Consider the following 20,204-nt stretch of genomic DNA (forward strand, 5'->3'; position numbering starts at 1 on the left):
TGTAGTGCTATGAGCTCATTTAACTTGTGCTCAGTAGTAATCCCTCTGAGCAGTTTGTGTCTTTCATTGCATGAGAAATAAACTGTTATCAAAACCCAATTTGGTGCATTGACCCTTTAACACAGAGTTCCTATAGAGCCGGGGTCGGCAACCCTAGGCACGCGTGCCACAGCTGGCACGCGAAGGGTTAACTGATGGCACGACCACAGCTGGACTGGCCATCAGGCATTTACCCCGTGGGCCGATGGTGATTTTTTGTTTTTATGGGCCGATGAATTTTATTTTATTTTATTTTTTTGTAATGGTATAAACAATGAAAGGTGGTTGATTGGCCAGATGCTGGCCGTTGTGTAAAAATAACTCAGTTGTTTTGTGGTGGCTATGGCGGAGCTTCCACAGAGGCCAGCAGGTGGATGAGGGAAAGGGGAGGCAGGAGGAGGAGAGGCCCGAGGCATTCATAAGGTTAGTTAGTAGAGTTGCCAACCGTCCCGTAAAAAGACAGAATCGTCCCGTACTCAGAGAAAATATTACGGGTTTCGTATTGAGCTGAAAAGGAGCACAGTTTGTCCCGTACTTCAGCTAGAATGGAAGAAGACACAAAGCTGGATTTATTCTGTGTCTTTATGCTGCAGCTGCTTCTTCTTCTCTCATTCTCTCCCCCTCCCTCTCCTGTTGCTACTTCAATCATAAAACTGATCAATGATCAGCTGATCGGCTTTTCTGTCACAAGTTCCGTCTCTCTCGTTTGTTTATCTCCCACTTTGCGCCAGAAACAGGAAACCGCAGGATGTCGCGCTAAACAACAGCAGCACGTTTAAGCTTGATCAGCTGTTGTTAGAATTTATTTAATATTAATTTCTAGTATCAGCTGATGTTTGCTGGAGCCACAGCTGTAAAGCTGCTGGTCATGATGTCGATTTGGATATGTGGTGAGAGGGAAACATGAAGATGAAACCAGGAGATGTCCTTACTGAATCATCAGAGCTGAACAGGTGATGGAGAAACAAGTTTACCTTTATGTGACATGAATGAGTTGAAGTTATGAACTGTTTCTGAGAGACAAATAACACCAGGATCCTTTTCTAAGTAGCTGACAGCTGGTAACTGTGCGGGGGCGGGTCTAGCAAAGTTTTGCCAGGGGGCCAGGTAGGGCATTAACAGGGAAAGGGGGGCACAAAGAAATATTTTTCTTTCTTATTCTCATTTAAAATGTCTGGCTGTTATTAAATAATTATCTGAATCTTACAACCAAAGTTTTTATCTGATGTAACATGTATAGAAATCATACATATACCAACAAGACAGCGTACATCACTGTCACCACAGCGTTTGTTTTCATTCAAAGGCTTTATGGTTTTCCTATAATACCTGGTGGGTTGGTCTGTAGTCAAAATGCCTGGGCCGATTTTTTGTCCCAGTCCAGCCCTGTGCACGACACGCAGTGAATTAGGTGCATTAAAAAAAAAAATGGCCACGCCAGCGGTGCACATCGCAAATTAGCTCACATAGACACATTAGTTGTGCCGCTTCTTAATGACGGTATCTTAGCTAACAACCCCAACTACCAGATTCAACTTCTAATTGGCTAAAAATAACTTAGCTACTGGTGAGAGGGACGTTGTTAGCTTTCCACATTCCGACACTTCAAATGCTTCAGGAGCTTTCCGCTCAGCGCAGCATCAGCACCGCGGAAATACACAGATACATCCGCAGACTCAAGACAGAATTCACAATGTGTTTTTGGGATTTTCAGGACATCGAAATGCAGCTGATTGAACTGACAACCTCGACTCAAAGTTTGCAGAACTACGAACGCAGCTGGAATCCACAGCTGTGCATGTTCATGGAGCTTTCATTTTCAGCTGCTGGACGTCACTACCTGACAAGTTTAACTGTCTCCAGAACATTGCAGAGGCCTTATTAACAGTAGGTAGCTGTCTGAATGCTGGACACTCAGAGACCTGTGTCTCTGAGTGGGAGACCAGAGATCACATTAACATGTGTATCTCTGTGTAGCGCAGTGGTGGGCAATTCCAGGCCCCGAGGGCCGGTGTCCTGCAGGTTTTAGATGTCACCTTGGGTCAACACACTTGAATCACATGATTAGTTCGTTAACATGCCTCCGGAGAACTTCAGGACATGTTGAGGAGCTAATTTAGCCATTTAAATCAGCTGTGTTGGATCAAGGACACATCTAAAACCTGCGGAGACACCGGCCCTCGAGGCCTGGAATTGCCCACCCCTGGTGTAGTGAGTAAAAGCCACCGAGTAACTGCCTCTATACTACTCGTGCAAACTTTCAGGCCCAAAGCTCTTGCAGGAACAAGCCCAGAATAAACGGGACAAGAGGGTCAATATCAGCCAGATACGTTACAGTTTATTATTTTAAAAGAAAACACAAAGGGTTTGCAATCCGATTGTTCAGTCTGACGTTACTAGCCGTGTCTGGGTCTAAACTCCGCTGCAGGTTCATATATCAAACGATCACTATGGCATTACTGAGAGTTGAAAAACTGTCTAAAGTCTTTCATCTTTAATAAAATGATCAGCGTTCTGCTCTACCAGGTGTAACAATTGAGTTTAACATCCAGGCATCCATGAAAACGGAATTTATGACATTTAACGGAGTTAGAAGTTAGCAGGGAGTTAGCTCGCTAGCTTCTATCTAAATACAATATAGCATGTCCTGACTGCGGGGTTTTGGAAACAAATTAAAACGTACAGCTCTGTTATCACTTCCAGCATAAATGAAGACAGAAAACTAAACAGCAGTGACGTTTGTAGGGTTACTGAAGTTTGGCTAGCTGGTATATAATGATGTGCTACGTGACCGCTAGCGACACAGCTATGTTAGCATAATATAAACAAGCGAACTTTTTTTCCACTCGAGTGTTCCACGTGAGTGTTCTCAGTGGTCAGGAACAAATGTAATCGCATGGCAGGATGCTGTAAAAGGACCAAACTTCAGCCAGGAGAACAACTGAGATAATCCATCCACAATACGAGGTTAGTCATTCATATACTGCTGCATGGGCTGGGCTGTAGTTACATCCTAAGGTTTTAAAAACTGAGCTTAAATAAATGATTAGTGGTAATAAAAGCTGAGGGAGGTCAACAGGGATCACTGACTGTTTTAGGGGCTTTTTGAGATCAAATAGAAGAAAATACAAAACATTAAACATGTTAACAACACAAAAGCCATATTAAACGCAGACTACTTTAGACCCGGAAGTAGGATTCTTCGCGTCATCACTGAACAACCGGATAGGCCTAAAACATCACAATAAAAAGGTCACTAACGATCACAGTATAGGGCTTTGGAGTTGACGTCACGCCGCAATGCATTGTCGGGGTGCAGCACCATTTTCGAGGTCTACGAATCAAAACAAACACACTGTGTTGGAACGACGATTACAAGATGCTTAAAAGTAGCTCAAAAGAGAATGGACTGTATTAGTGATGTGTCGGTCGCGAAATGGCTCTTAGAGCCGGATCTTTGACGTGAATGACACGAGCCGTGGGGTTGTTTTTTTTTCTTTCTCTCACCCTCTCTCTCTCGCACTTTTTTTCCGCGTCACTCCGCACGCGAGCCATGTGCTTTGCGCTAGGAAGAGGGGGGGAGGGGTGGTAGTTACACTCAGTAGCACAGGAACAGAGCGGGAGGGAGAGAGAGAGAACGAGAGCGAGGGACAACAACGCCACATTAGAAAGGTATAGTAATCATCCACAACTATTTTCAGTTGCAGATGATAAAGGATTCAGAAAGTTTATTCATGCAGGTCCATATGACAGAGAATATGCATCTTCTTTTTGTTTTCATATTGTAATTTATATTTAATTGTGTTGTGGTTTGCAGTGTTTTGCGTTGTTTCACTTTAAATTTGTTTAAAAGGAAAAAGCTGAAAATTTAAATAGTTAAAAGTAGGGATGGGTACCAGTATCTGGTGCCATTATGACATAAACGGTAGTAACCAGACGAAAAGCAGCGCATATTTTGGTGCTTTATTTCAATGCTTTTTTTTTCCTGAGACATACACTTTGGATTCTAGCCAATCATTTTACCTTTCCAAAGATAGTAGGCGGGCCCAGGTACGTACGTTCTTTTAGAGCAGAGCTACAGATTAAAAATGCCCAAGGCGAAGCGGTCTGGCTATACTTCACAGCAAAAGATGCAAACTCAGCAGCCTGCAACAAGTGCTTTAAGCTGATACTGTGATACTGTGCAAAGGAGGTAACTCCTCAAATCTGATGAAACACCTGGCGACACATAGCGTTTGCTGCAAGACCTCACACCGAGTGCGGTTGTGCTGCCTGTTATCGGACCCGGAGTTAGCAACATCCCCCAAGAACCCGAAGAGGAGAGTCCTGGCCCCTAGCCCTGCCAGTGTAGCAGAAATGATGAGGATGATGATGCAGCAGCAGCTGTTCTTCTCTGGGTGAGTAGCTTAATGTTGTTCGTGTGTAATTTACGTTGAGTAGGCTAACCACGTTATTACATTAATGCATGTAAGGTGAACTAGCAAACATCATCATAGCTACATGCGGCTGTCTTCTTGTTTGATGGCAGATACTCCTGTTACACCCTAGCCTAAGCAACTGGCGTGCAACGCAGGAAAATAAAAATAAGGAAAAAACACACGACAAAAAAACCCACTAAGGACGAGCCCCCATATGTTACACCCCGGCCTAGGCAACCGGGGTGCAACGTAGAAAAACAAAGATAAGGAAAATAAAACCACGAAGGCTCTCCACCAAAATCCCAAAACGAAAATATCCCATGACGAAAGTATTAACAAACCCATTCACAACTATTTACAACAGACTATTTATTTACAACAAAACACCAAACTATTTACAACACGGGGGAGATCGCGACCATGACACACTGAAACACAGGGTTTAAATACATAGAGGGAGCAATCAGGAAATGGACCACAGGAGGGAAACACAGCTGGGGCAAATTAGAACTGACGAGACAGGGAAAATGTAAACTGAACACACTAAGATAACACAGACTTTCAAAGTAAAGCAGGAAAATACATAAGTCATGCAAAAACAAAACACTGACACACCGAAACGTAACATTTCCCCCTACCCAAAAATCAAACATGTAACCCCAAGTGAAAAGTTTGATTCAGACAAACGAAGGCTGAAATGAAGGCAGACGAAGCTGATGGAGGCTGGAGCGGTCCCATTGACCCTCCAGCAGACGACGAAGGCTGGGGCGGTCCCTCGGACCCTCCAGCGAAGGCGGATGAAGGCTGGAGCGGTCCCACGGACCCTCCAGCGACGACAAAGGCTGGGGCAGTCCCACGGACCCTCCCCCCAGCGAAGGCGGATGAAGGCAGACGAAGCTGATGGAGACTGGAGCGGTCCCACGGACCCTCCAGCAGACGACGAAGGCTGGTGCGGTCCCCCGGACCCTCCAGCAGAGGCGGATGAAGGCTGGAGCGGTCCCTCGGACGCTCCAGCGAAGGCGGATGAGCAGCTCACTAGCTGCACACACGGACACGCAGCCCACCAGCTGCACACACGGACACGCAGCCCACCAGCTGCAGAAGGCTGGAGCGGTCCCTCGGATCCTCCAGCGAAGGCGGATGAAGGCTGGAGCGGTCCCTCGGATCCTCCAGCGAAGACAGACGGAGACTGAAGCGGTCCTCGGACCCTCCAGCGAAGACAGAAGGCCGAAGCTGTCCCTCCTTCGGACCCTCCAGCGATCCCGGACGAGCCCCCATATGTTACACCCTAGCCTAAGCAACTGGCGTGCAACGCAGGAAAATAAAAATAAGGAAAAAACACACGACAAAAAAACCCATCCCGGACGAGCCCCCATATGTTACACCCTAGCCTAAGCAACTGGCGTGCAACGCAGGAAAATAAAAATAAGGAAAAAACACACGACAAAAAAACCCACTAAGGACGAGCCCCCATATGTTACACCCCGGCCTAGGCAACCGGGGTGCAACGTAGAAAAACAAAGATAAGGAAAATAAAACCACGAAGGCTCTCCACCAAAATCCCAAAACGAAAATATCCCATGACGAAAGTATTAACAAACCCATTCACAACTATTTACAACAGACTATTTATTTACAATAAAACACCAAACTATTTACAACACGGGGGAGATCGCGACCATGACACACTGAAACACAGGGTTTAAATACATAGAGGGAGCAATCAGGAAATGGACCACAGGAGGGAAACACAGCTGGGGCAAATTAGAACTGACGAGACAGGGAAAATGTAAACTGAACACACTAAGATAACACAGACTTTCAAAGTAAAGCAGGAAAATACATAAGTCATGCAAAAACAAAACACTGACACACCGAAACGTAACACTCCCTTCACCCTGGCCAAAAAGGCTAAAATGACCAAAGAAAAAGTGGAAAACAGCTAAACATGAGAGGTTTTTGGACAAAGTTTGTTTTTTTTCCCATTGTTTAAGCACTGCTTCCAGCCAAGAGTGATATGCCCTGTAGCTGTAGAAAAGGCTAACATTGTTATCTTTTTACAAAAAACCTGCTAAACATGAGAGGTTTTTGGACAAAGTTTGTGTTCGCCATTCTTTGAGCACCGGCTTCAAAAGTACCGGTTTGGCACCGGTATCGGATAAAACCTAAACGATACCCATCCCTAGTTAAAAGTTGAATGTGAATAGTTGGTTGTTGTATTATATGATTTATTTATTACATTTTATGTGGAGTGAATAAATAAAAGTATATTTACGGTGGCCCCTAGAGACAAAGCACGTAAAAACTCCAAAACACGTAAAAACTCCAAAACACGTAAAAACTGGAAAACACGTAAAAACTCCAAAACACGTAAAAACCCAGAAGCATATAAAAACTCAAAACACATACAAAACACAACAGAAGTGCTCCAGGATGCTAGGGCGCAGTGTTGAGCTTTTGTTACCTACTGGCTACACAAGCCAGCAAGTACCAACAACCGGATTTGGTGTTTGGTAGTAACAGGTAAATGAACCTTTTTTTAAAATTTTTTTTGAATATATATGAGTGCTTGTGTATAAATACACAAACAATACACACATGCTTTCAATTGTGTAATTTAAGTGATCTAGGTAGCTCTGTTTTGGAAGTTCAGTTAAAGCTAGAAATTGTCATGGTCCTGGGTCGGTGACCCAGCGCTTTTAGTTTATTATCATTTTCTAGTTTATTATGATGATGATGATTATTATTGTTTGAGTTCTATGTGTTATATTCGCTCTGCCTTTGAGTCTGCATCTGTGTCTCTGTCTGTCTATCGTGTCACCCCGTCTGTTTGTGAAGCTGTCTGTTTAGTTTTGTGTCTTGTTTGGTTCCCCGTGTTTGAGTTTCCAGTTTTATTGTGAAGGTCTCTGTCTGATGTGAGTATGTTCAGTTTACATTTCCCCTGTCCCGTCAGCTCTGATTCATCCCAGCTGTGTTGCCCTCCTGTCTCTCATCCCCTGATTACTGGTGTGTGTATTTAAGCCCTGTGTGTTCTCCTGCCTGTTACTCGGTGTCAGTCTGTGTTACTCGGTGTCCTGCTCGTCGTCTGCCTCTCTGCCCTTTGTCGTATGCTCCCAGGGCTGTTATTTTAGTTCTCCCAGTTTAGGTGTCTTCAGTTATTTGTCATCCCCCACTGCTTGTTTGCCACTACACCTTGTAAATAAACTTCACTAGCATTTTCATCCATTGCTTGCATCTTGGGTCCTCCTTCCTCCACAGCACATGGCTCGCCTTCCCAGCCGTGACAGTACGAACCGGCCACTATGGACCCAGCAGCATTCAACCCGCCCAAGGAGCTCCGGGAGGATATTGTTTACTCTGTGGACCAATTAATTAACGTTTGGCTGTAGCACGTGGGGAGAGAATTCCGCCAAGCCGTGGCTAATCGGCTACAGCGCTTGGTTTCTGGTCTCCCCTGGCTGCTCAGCTCACTTCACCCGCTCGCACAGAATTTCATTCTGAACGAGCTCCGTCTTCACCCCCCGGCTGCTACCACCCACCCTGCAACTCATGCTTCACTGCTCGGTCCGACAGAGGATGTTCTGCCCGGCCCGTCAACCCAGCCTTCAAGGGGGAAACGGCGCTCACGCTGCCGACGCTCCTCGCCACAGTCGGACCTGGGGATTTCCGAGCGGCCAGCTGTGGTGAGTGGACAGGACAGTATTGTTGGTCTGAACTGTGGGACCGTCTACTCAGGGGTAATGTTCTGTACGGCACAGGACAAAGACTGTTTATCGCCTCAAGCTCAGTTAGCCGCCCGGCCAGAAGCCCAGTTAGCCGCCCGGCCAGAAGCCCAGTTAGCCGCCCGGCCAGAAGCCCAGTCGCCACCTCCACCACATTCAGCCTCACAATCCAGAGCTCCATTACAGTCACAGCCAGACTTATTACAAACCATGTTACAATCCATAGCCCAGTCAGTAGCCCAGTTGGCAGAAGAATCATTAGCCTTATCCTCCGTTCAGTCTCCAACTTCCCCACCATTATTGTCTCAACCTTTACTTCAGTCGCCCTCAGCTCAGCCACCTGTTCAGCCATCATCTTCACCAACTCCTCCTGTACAACCAGCTAGGCCAATTCAATCCGAAAGAAACTATTGTTCACCCATTTGTTCCAGGCAGAGAGACAAACCAAACAATCCTGCAAACTTTCCTCAAGAGCGGGCCAGTTCTGAGACTGAGATGCACTCCAGGGCCTCCCCAGAGGCTGGGTTTCAGCCCCCAGCAGACTCTGGACCCCTGGAGGTTAAGAAGCCAGCTGAGGACTGCACCCGGCTGTCGCTGCCTGAGCAGGGTCAATGCTCTGCGCAGCTGCAGTCTGCTATGTGTTTGCTAGAGGCCACCGCGCCTGCTGGTTCTGATCTGTTCCTGCCAGAGGCCCGTGCGCCTGCTGGTTCTGTTCTATCCCAGCCAGAGGCCCGTGCGCCTGCTGGTTCTGATCTGTTCCTGCCAGAGGTCCCCGCACCTGCTGGTTTTGTCCTGTGTGTTCCAGGGGCCCCTGTGCCCACTGGTCCTGAGACTGTTCTCGCTGGAGGGCCTGAGGAGCCCGTCCAGCCTCCTTCCTCGTCAGCTGGGGGGCCCGAGGAGCCCGTCCAGACACCGGCTGCTCCACCAGCAGCCTCATCCACGCTTGCAGCAGCAGTTTCATCCATGCCGCCGCCTGCTGTAGCGCCTCTGTCTCCGGCTCCCACGCCACCGCCAGCTGCGGCCTCTGAGTCTTCATCCTCGCCAGCTGCGACCTCCGAGTCTTCATCCTCGCCAGCTGCGGCCTCCGAGTCTTCATCCTCGCCGTCGCCTGGTCCAGCTTCAGCTTCACCCACGCCGTCGCCTGGTCCAGCATCAGCACCATCAGCGTCGCCTGGTCCAGCCTCAGCGTCGCCTGGTCCAGCCTCTGCCTCAGCGTTGCCTGGTCCAGCCTCTGCTTCAGCTTCTGTCTTGTCTGGTCCAGCCTCCGCCTCAGCTTCGCCTGGTCCAGCCTCCGCTTCAGCTTCTGCCTTGTCTGGTCCAGCCTCCGCCTCGCCTGGTGCCGCAGGGATCACGCCACCTTCAGGTCCCAAACTGCCACCTCAACATCATCGATCATTTGTCAGGCCGCTTGTTGGGCATCACCACCACCGTGGCTGCCCTCCGGACTTCTGTTGCCGCCCCCGCCTTCCGCGTGGATGACCTCTTACACGCCGCCACTGCCTTCCGCGTGGCCGACCTCCAGACTCGCATTCCCGCCTCCGTTGCCGTCCGCACGGTCGGCCCCCAGAACTGCTTCCTCGCCGCCGCCGTCCGCACGGTCGGCCCCCAGAACTGCTTCCTCGCCGCCACCGTTGCCGTCCGCACGGTCGGCCCCCAGAACTGTTTCTACGCCACTGCCTACTGCGTGACTGGCCTCCGGACCTGCCCCACTGCCGCTGCCATTCGCATGGTTGGCCTCCGGAACTGAACTGTTTTGGCCTCCTGCGCTGTCGGCCCCCTGAACTTGGCCATCTGGGCCTTTTTGGACTCTGTCCCTCCGTCCTGGACCCCGTCCGCCCGCCCTGGTCGGGTCGTTTTCTGTTTTGTTTTGGTCAGTTTTTGTGTTTCTGCTGGGCTGTCTGGAGCCAGCCCTTGAGGGGGGGGTACTGTCATGGTCCTGGGTCGGTGACCCAGCGCTTTTAGTTTATTATCATTTTCTAGTTTATTATGATGATGATGATTATTATTGTTTGAGTTCTATGTGTTATATTCGGTCTGCCTTTGAGTCTGCGTCTGTGTCTCTGTCTGTCTATGGCAGGGGTGCCCAATCCCGGTCCTCGAGAGCTACCGTCCTGCAGCTTTTAGATGCATCCTTTTTCCCACACACCTGAATCAAATGAATGGCTTGTTATCAGGCCTTTGCCAAACATGATGGCATGCTGAAGAGGTAATCAAACCATTTGATTCAGCTGTGTTGGAGTAGGGATGCATCTAAAAGCTGCAGGATAGTAGCTCTCGAGGACTGGGATTGGGCAGCCCTGGTCTATGGTGTCACCCCGTCTGTTTGTGAAGCTGTCTGTTTAGTTCTGTGTCTTGTTTGGTTCCCCGTGTCTGAGTTTCCTGTTTTATTGTGAAGGTCTCTGTCTGATGTGAGTGTGTTCAGTTTACGTTTCCCCTGTCCCGTCAGCTCTGATTCCTCCCAGCCGTGTTGCCCTCCTGTCTCTCATCCCCTGATTACTGGTGTGTGTATTTAAGCCCTGTGTGTTCTCCTGCCTGTTTCCGGTTCGTCTGTGTTCCTCCGTGTCAGTGGGGCTGCCACAAACGATTATTTTGATAGTCGACTAGTCACCGATTATTTTTGCGATTAGTCGACTAATCAGATCATCATCCATTGGACGTACAGCGTACAGCTTATTGCACCAGCAGCATCTGGTCTTACATAACTATCATTAGCTTACAGCTTGAAGTGTTTGTGCTAACTAAAAATAAAGACAAGATGGTAGTTTATTAATTTTTAATGAAATTTGCAGATTGTTTCGGTGAAGTTTAATAAACTCCTTGCTTTCTAAAATATAACAGGACACCGGAGTATATTCTCCAGCGTCTCACACTTCTGACAATCAGCTGTCTGCTTGACAGTTTTAGCTGTGCAAAAACTATAACTTTAATCTCAGCCAAACAGATTTACTCAGGAACAAATAAAATACTAAAGAAAGCCAAACAATAACATTTTTAAGTTATCTAAGTGACTTATATATATGTTTAACCTGACTAGCGAAAGACGGCGGTGGGTTTGAAAACGATTTGCCGGGTGTCACGGTCTGGCTGGGGCAGACCGTATGTGTTGCAGAGGAGGACTCAAACGCAGACCAAAACGTAGTGTGGATAAACAAAACAAGCCGTTTATTGAGGCTAGCAATGAGGGTAAAAATAATCGGGCATTGGTGAAAACTAAACAATAACCTAAACTGGGTGAACTAATAACAAAACATGAAAAAGCTTAACCATAGTGAACTGACATGGGTACCTGGGGATGAGACATGGATGAGCAGACGACCTGACAACAAATGACTGAAAGCACACGGACTAAATACACACAGGAGGATGATGAGGGAAGTGGGAACACATGGGGAAACAGCTGGCACACATGAACATAATGACGTCACAGTGGGAGAGTAAAACTGAACACGATGAACACAGAAACACCAGACCTCTTCACAATAAAACAGGAAACATAATGAGACATAGACATGACAACCCGAACTTGACAACGTAAGACACAGACATGAAACGCATGAAGAGCAGGGGAGATTTAACATAGTTGGAAACACGAGGGGGAAATAATAAGAACTAGAAACACCTAGGCATGATAACAAATGAACTTAGGAAACCTGAAGGGCTTACATAAACTAAAACTCAAAACGCTGGGTCAACAGACCCAGGATCATGACACCGGGAGTCCGGTGTTCTCACGGCTCTAGTTAGCCTTGCCCCCGCCTAGCTAACGAGCTAGTGGGTAACAGATGTCTCCGAAAACGTCGGAGCGCTTTTGAAAATATGTGGTGTCTTGATAAACTGAGCAGATATTTGAGGTTTACACAGCTACATTCAAGCCTGAAAATATGTTAAACGTTTATTTTGTGCCCCAGAAAGAATAATAAGAGTAAAGTTAAAACTAACTAGCTGCCGCCATTGTTGACAACTGCGCTGGGCTGCGCTATGAATTCTGGGACACAGCTTCTTCTTCTTCGGGGTTTAACGGCAGCTGGCATCCTTGTACATGCAGTGCTGCCATCTTCTGTTTCAGTCCGTTATTACACTCTTAAATCCTACTACCGGTACTCATTCCTGCGTCCTTTGTGATCTTACAAAGCTTCAAACGATGCGTCGACTATTAAATTAGTCGTCGACGATTTTAATAGTCGACATAATCGTGACTAGTCGACTAATCGTGGCAGCCCTACGTGTCAGTCTGTGTTACTCGGTGTCCTGCTCGTCGTCTGCCTCTCTGCCCTTTGTCGTATGCTCCCAGGGCTGTTATTTTAGTTCTCCCAGTTTAGGTGTCTTCAGTTATTTGTCATCCCCCACTGCTTGTTTGCCACTACACCTTGTAAATAAACTTCACTAGCATTTTCATCCATTGCTTGCATCTTGGGTCCTCCTTCCTCCACACCACACGGCTCGCCTTCCCAGCCGTGACAGAAATGTGTTTTGGAGTTTGTACGTGCTTTGTCTCTAGGGGCCACCGCATATATTTATATATAAACATATATAAATAAAACCACTTCTTCAGCTTGAGTACTGCGAGTAAAATGCGTTTGATTTTCCCCCGAACATTCAGATTAGTGCAAGCATAAATTCATTCATGAGGGGGAAATTACAGTGACAACATGTGGAGGATGTTAGGTGGACAACATAGTGAGTTCAGTGCATTGATGAGACATTGTCCTGGAGGATTTAGTTATTCTTTATGGTTAAAGAAATTGCAATAATTTATTCATATTTATTATAAATAATCCTAATTATACATCTTGCTTCCATGTTTGTATCTTGCATCACTAAAAATACATTTTATTTTAGTTTTATACATTGATTAATGACCTGCAGAATCTCCTTATCATATTAGGTGATTCATAATTGTCACTTTATGCTTTCTCCATCTTGAAAGTGATGACATCCTTGCATTACATACTTTAGGTTCATTTTCTGCAGGCAGGTTTCTGACAGAGAACAGGCAGATTTAGAATATAACATGCAGCGTTCTATAGATGGATACATAAAAATATGAAAAATTACATGTATGTGCTAACTTTCTAAACACTTTGTTACATTTATGATAAAGTAGATAAAACACATTTATGTCGGCCTTGGCTCATTAGTTCTTGTCTTTAAATGAACTTTGTGTGTGTTTTTCAGGTACTGCGCTCTCAAATAGTGATGTTCGATTCGTGAACGAATCGTTCAATACTCGAGAAACACTTTACTGACTCGTGAATCACGATTCACAAGCCCAACTGACTCACTGACTCATCCCTGTTTCTGTTAGCAAACTAATTCGCTTAGTAGAAATATATCTAGCTTATAATTAAAATTTTGGGGGGGGGAAACAACAGCCAGTTTCTTAACAAAAGCATTTCTGCTCTGAACTGGAAGAAAAAACCCTGAGTAGAAGCTCACATCAAGAAAATAGCTCCTCAGTTCACAGTAGCATCGCTCTGCTAACATGCTAACAGCACATTTGAGCTACTCACCCCCTCCCTCCTGTGCTGAATCGTAGAGCGAACAAATTACTCACTCACTCACTCCCTCCCTCCTGGCTCACAGCTTCTTCTTCTTCTTGGTTGGCAACCAATGTTAAGGCGCATTACCGCCCCCTGGCTCACAGCTCAGTGGACATTTAGATGAGAAAATATATATTTAACACATTTAAGGAAAATACTAATAAAATAAAAATAAACAAAATAAATGTTTATTAAGCAATTTTGATAGGAAATTGCTTAATTTTAGAAATGTTTTTGCTCTTTTTTGCTCTATAAAATAGTTTTTGTTTTTTTTTAATCATTCATCTTAGCAGTGGGATTTACATGAAAAGAGAAACAAATTAAGTTTGAGTGAAAATGTAAATTTTTTGCACTCTCTGGTCAACTGACTCAGTGAATCAAATGACTCAAAAAATCCGATTCACTTTGGTGAGTGACTCATTAAAACTCGATTCAGTAAAAAGAATCAAATTTACCATCACTACTCTCAAAGACTGAATGAACCAGCATTGCAGCCATGGGTCACTGTGAGCATCACAGGGAAGATTGAAGCCGCCCACTGCACCAGTATGGCCGGAGTGGCGAAGACCTGCACCCATGTCCCTGCTCTTCTGTTTAAAGTAGAAGCAACAGCAGGGCTCTAGAGTGCGACCAATTTGGTCGCAAATGCGACCAAAGTTTTCAGTGGTGCGACTAAAAAAAAAAATTTGGTTGCACCTGTGCGACCAAATGTTCAGGTAGCAAAAAAGAAAAAAAAAATCTGCAACCTTCCCTGTGGTCAACAACAGACACACATTTTGCCCCTATCGTGGACTAAACCAATCAGAGATAGTAAGGGGCGGGACCTCTCTGATTGGCCGTGGTCCAGTTGAAAGTGCAGGTGGAAGTGGGAGGTGAGTAGCTTGAATAAAGCGATATCAATTCATTAAATCCTGAATCGACTTTTAAATATAACTGTGTTTTGCCAGAAACGCCAGATTCTCAGATTAAAGCTCACAAAACCATTTCAACAACAACCAAACAGCAAATGAGAGCAGGTACACGGATTCCACACAAAGACGTAAACACAGAACGACCCGACGCATCAGAATCAGCTTTGTCTTTCTCGGCTTTCTCACCCGACGGCCCGTAGACGGACACGCTGTCGGAGCTTAGCGGTTCTGATGCGTCCGGTCCGCGCTGTGATTATGTCTTTTTGCGCTGATTCTGAGCTGCAGGTTTTGTCTCTCTCCAACCAAAATTCACCGAGCCAGCAGCAAAAGAAGCAGCAAAATGGAGCACTGTAACAAAAAATAATTTCCCCCAGGGATCAATAAAGTATTCTGATTCTGATTCTGATTCAAACTGCGCTTCACATTTGATCAATGTCGTCATGAATTTTGCTGTTTTGCTTCCACGACTATTAAAATCACACTCCATGCACAGCTAGCTCTCTCTCTATCTCTCTCTGTACTTCAAGAACAGTTTCCCGTCTCCAATCTCTGTTTTCTGTATTATTCAGTCGCTTATTACCCACCAGTCTACCGTTGTTTACAGCGCTGTGGCTGCTGTCTTTTTCTTTTCTTTCTTTCACTTAAATGACCTCGGACAAGAAAGCCTATTTTTTCTGTTGTTCAATACTGAAGAAATTTAAGCTTTATATGCAGAACATTGTAGAATATTTTTAAGGTTATCTGCTATAAAAAGCCAGACCAGGAAAATCTCCTTCATGTTTTTCTGTGTTTTATTCTCAGTTACTTTCACACAAAGGCATCTGCTGTGATGTTCACAATTCTGATGAAGTCAGTACTGATAAATGATCAGAATTATAATATTTCTGACTGTCTGAGGCTAAGTTGAATCGAATCGGGACTTTGAAAACCGGAATTGAATGGATTATAGAAATCAGTGATGATACCCAGCCCTAGTAAGCAGCCTAGGCACGACAGAAGTGGATGTAGCTGTAATAGGAAAAGAACTGTTGCTAACTTTTCTGTTAAGTTAAGGCCTGATCCTTCTGAAATTCATAGCCAGTGCTCTGACACGGTGTCATCAATCTTTGAATGCTGAAAAAGCACAGTGTATCCAGAAAAACACATTATATTATATAAATTATTATAAAATTTGTGTGCGCCTAACTTTTGTGCCGGTACACCTAACTTTTTAAAGTTAGGCGTACCGGTACACCCATGGCAAAAAGTTAGTCTAGAGCCCTGCAACAGTGAGGATCTGTGGCACAAGGACTGTTACAGATGAACCTGCATACTGGATTTTGCTGGGTAATATGACCAAGATACAGCCAGAGGTTGGCCATAAGATAGACTTCTCCTCTTCAGCTGCCCAAAAAAAGGCTCTCAATCAAAACATAAACAGACCATCCGTAGTGACAGGTAAAAGGAGCCGTCCTCAAAACAGAAAAATCCCACCTGCTACTGTGGAGGAGTTGTCACTGCTATTGGATACTTTGCTGGAACACAGTAAAGCTGTGGGTTGTGGGCATGACCCATAATGTTTTATCTAGGGGTCTAGATTTATGCCTGTAGTGCACTGCCATGTAAATAATTTGCATTTACTGAATATGTACTGACTGAGTACCACTGTTCAAAAGTTGAATAAAGAAACAAACAAATTTTTGCCTGTTTTTTTAAAATTAAAACCACTTTATAGAACATCACATCCGGTACAATGATGATGTCATTTATAGTTTACAAATGACAAAATGTTTACACAAAATCATGACAGTGTTTACATGATATCACCCACTACTAACACAACTTTATTTACTGTATCTTTTAAAAAAAATACCGCTATTTATACAGCAAAAGACTTAAGAATATTTAACAGGAGCAAGTTTCATTTTCCCTGGTTTTACTACCACACTGTTCACCAAACGCAGCAAACCTTCACCATCTTATCCAGAAGGGTCACCTCTTCACCCTCACATGGAGGAAGTAATCTGATCTGACTAATCTAAATGGCTTCCGGAGCCTGGGGAGCGGACACCCGCATAAAGGGTGGCCAGGCGGCCCGGTCCGGGTTTTTTCTTCTTTTCTTCCTTCTTTCACACGCCTGGTGGGCGGTGCCACCCGATCACAAGGGCTGGCAAGGCTTTCAGAGCCTGGGAAGCGGACACCCGCACAAAGGGTGGCCAGGCGGCCCGGTTCGGGTTTTTTCTTCTTTTCTTCCCTTTGCTACTACCTCCTGGGCCGCCCATTCACCCTCTGCTCAGACCACGCCCTGCTGCAGTTGCTCCACCGCATGAAGGATGCCAACGCCCGGATCACTCAGCGGTATCTGGCTCTGCAGCCCTTTAAATTCAAGGTGACCCATAGGCCGGGCGCGCAGATGGTCGTGGCCGATTTCCTCTCCCACTCGCAGCCCAGACATAATCTGTATTCAGGAGACATGGCTCAAACCTACTTTAGATTTTGTTATTAAAGGTTTTAGTAGTGTTCGCAGAGATAGAAAGGAGGGTAATGGAGGAGGGTGTGCAATATTTGTGGCACAAGGGATTCAATATAGAGTTGTAGCTTTGGGAACACAGAATATATTATACTTGAAGTCTGGGGAGGGACTGGAAGTTTCAGAGTGATTAATTTCTACAATCCAGCTAATAAACTGATATCGGTGGATGAACTTGACGCATATTTAAAGGGAAAAGTAATTTGGTGTGGGGATTTTAATGCACACAGCACATTATGGGGTAATGGTAATGATCGGAATGGTGCAGTGATTGAGGAATTGATGGAGATGAAGAATTTTGTGTGTTTGAATGATGGAAGTGGCACGAGAGTGGATGTTAGAACAGGTGCAGAATCAGCAATTGACCTTACATTGGTGTCAGACTTGCTGGCAGGTATTTGTTCATGGCAGGTACTGAATGAGACAACGGTAGGCAGTGACCATTATCCTATAATGACGATGATTGGGTTCAGTATAGAAAAACGCGACGTAAGGGGGGTGAAGCAGTGGTGTTTTAGAGATGCTGATTGGGATACATTTAGATTAGTTAGTGATCAAGAAATGCAAAAGATTGATATAAATGTGGGGGTGGATGAGTTAAATTATTTTATTTGTAAGGCAGTTTTAGAGGCGGCCAGCAGGGTGATGAAGAGGACAGACGGTAGAGGGGAGAAGAAGATTGTACCATGGTGGACAAAGGAGTGTGATAGAGTGATTAAATATCGAGATAGGGTATTTAAGACTTTAAACAACAATCACAGTTTTCAGAATTTCATTGAATATAAAAGATTGCAAGCTAAGGTAAAAAGAACCATTAAAAGTGCAAAGAGGGACTTCCGGAGGGGGTTTTGTAATTCAGTGGGGAGGGAGACAAGAATACAGAACATTTGGTCAATGATTAGAAGGATGAATGGTATGAAAAGGGAGTGTGATTATCCAGTCCTGAGGGATGGAGACATCATAGCAGTAACAGATGAGGAAAAAGCAAATGTGTTGGCAAAAACTTTTGTTAAAGTCCACAGTTCAGGCAATGTTAGTGAGGAAGGGCGACAAGGAAGAGACATGACTATTGCAGAGAATAGAGGCTTAATGGACCTGGTAGGGGATACAGATGATTCATTAAATATCCTTTTTACAAAGACAGAACTACATCGGGTACTACAGAAATCTAAATTATCAGCACCGGGAAAAGATCAGGTATGCTATACCATGTTAAACCAACTCATTGAGTCAGCTAAAGATCTTTTGTTAGGGTTGTATAACAGAGTTTGGGAGGGTGGGAAACTGCCGCAAAGCTGGAAGGAAGCTGTGGTGGTACCCATACGGAAACCTGGAAAGGATGTCACAAATCCAGGAAATTTTAGACCTATAGTATTAACATCGCATGTTTGTAAAGTGATGGAGCGTATGATAACTGAAAGATTGACGTACTATTTGGAAACTAGAGGATTTATCTCTAAATATCAAAGTGGGTTTAGAAGAGGGAGGAATACTATGGATCCAGTTTTATGTTTGGAACATGAAGTTCGAAAAGCACAAACAAACAGTGAGAGTGTAGTTGCGGTGTTTTTTGATATAGAAAAGGCCTATGATATGATGTGGAGAGATGGCCTACTAATTAAACTCTGTAAATTGGGTATTAGGGGGAGGATGTTTGGGTGGATAATGGATTTTTTAAAGGGGCGACATATTCAAGTGAGGACTGGGAAGGTTTTTCCTGAAAGGTTTTTGGTAGAAAATGGTACACCTCAAGGGAGCATAATGAGCCCTATGTTATTTTCTTTGATGATAGATGATGTGTTTATTGATATAGAGGCAGGGGTGGGATGTTCACTTTTTGCTGATGATGGAGCAATGTGGAAGAGAGGGAAAAATATAGAGTATAATGTGAAGAAACTGCAGGGAACAATTAGAAGAGTGGTCTTATAAGTGGGGCTTTAAATTTTCAGTTGATAAAACCAAGGTGATGTTTTTTTACAAGGAAGAGAGTTGGCAAAGACATCAAGCTTAAGTTGTATGATCAAGAATTAGAAAGGGTGAGTAAATTTAAGTTTCTTGGATTGTGGTTTGATGAAAGGTTAACATGGGCTGCGCATATTCAGAAGGTGGTGGACAAGTGTAAAAAAGTGTTGAATATAATGAGGTGTTTAGTTGGGAGGGACTGGGGAGCGGATAGGAAGTCTTTGAGGGCCATATACACTGGGTTGGTCAGATCACTGTTGGATTATGGGTGTGTAGCATTTAACTCAGCAGCAGACACAACTCTGGTAAAGTTAGACCATATTCAGTATCAGGCACTATGAATTTGCACAGGTGCATTTAAAACAACTCCAACAGCAGCTTTATAGGTGGAGATGGGAGAGATGCCATTAGGACTGAGAAGGAAGCAGCTCATACTTAATTATTGGGCTAATTTACAGGGCCACGGGCAGGATCACCCAACGCATGAAGTACTTAAACCTTGCTGGGAGAAAGAAAGGAGGGAAATGAAGAGCTTTGGATGGATTGTGGGGAGACAACCTACAGAATTTAATCTGGATCAGTTAAACATTAGTCACAGAGTGCCGTTACCGGCAGTACCTCCATGGCTACTTCCTGATGCTACAGTAGACTTAACATTGTTGAACAAGAAGAATGAGGATAAGGCATTTACTTTGAACTCTCATGCGGTACAGGCTTACATTGACCAATATTATACAGTGGGGCAAAAAAGTATTTAGTCAGCCACCGATTGTGCAAGTTCCCCCACTTAAAATGATGACAGAGGTCAGTAATTTGCACCGGAGGTACACTTCAACTGTGAGAGACAGAATGTGAAAAAAAAATCCATGAATCCACATGGTAGGATTTGTAAAGAATTTATCCGTAAATTAGGGTGGAAAATAAGTATTTGGTCACCTCAAACAAGGAAAATCTCTGGCTCTCACAGACCTGTAACGTCTTCTGTAAGAAGCTTTTCTGTCCCCCACTCGTTACCTGTATGAATGGCACCTGTTTGAACTCATCATCTGTATAAAAGACACCTGTCCACAGCCTCAAACAGTCAGACTCCAAACTCCGCCATG

Source organism: Mchenga conophoros, linkage group LG12, assembly GCF_057382185.1.
Source record: "Mchenga conophoros isolate Kocher_MC1m ecotype Shallow Benthic linkage group LG12, M_conophoros_male_GT1.1, whole genome shotgun sequence".
In the NCBI taxonomy this organism is placed as follows: domain Eukaryota; kingdom Metazoa; phylum Chordata; class Actinopteri; order Cichliformes; family Cichlidae; genus Mchenga; species Mchenga conophoros.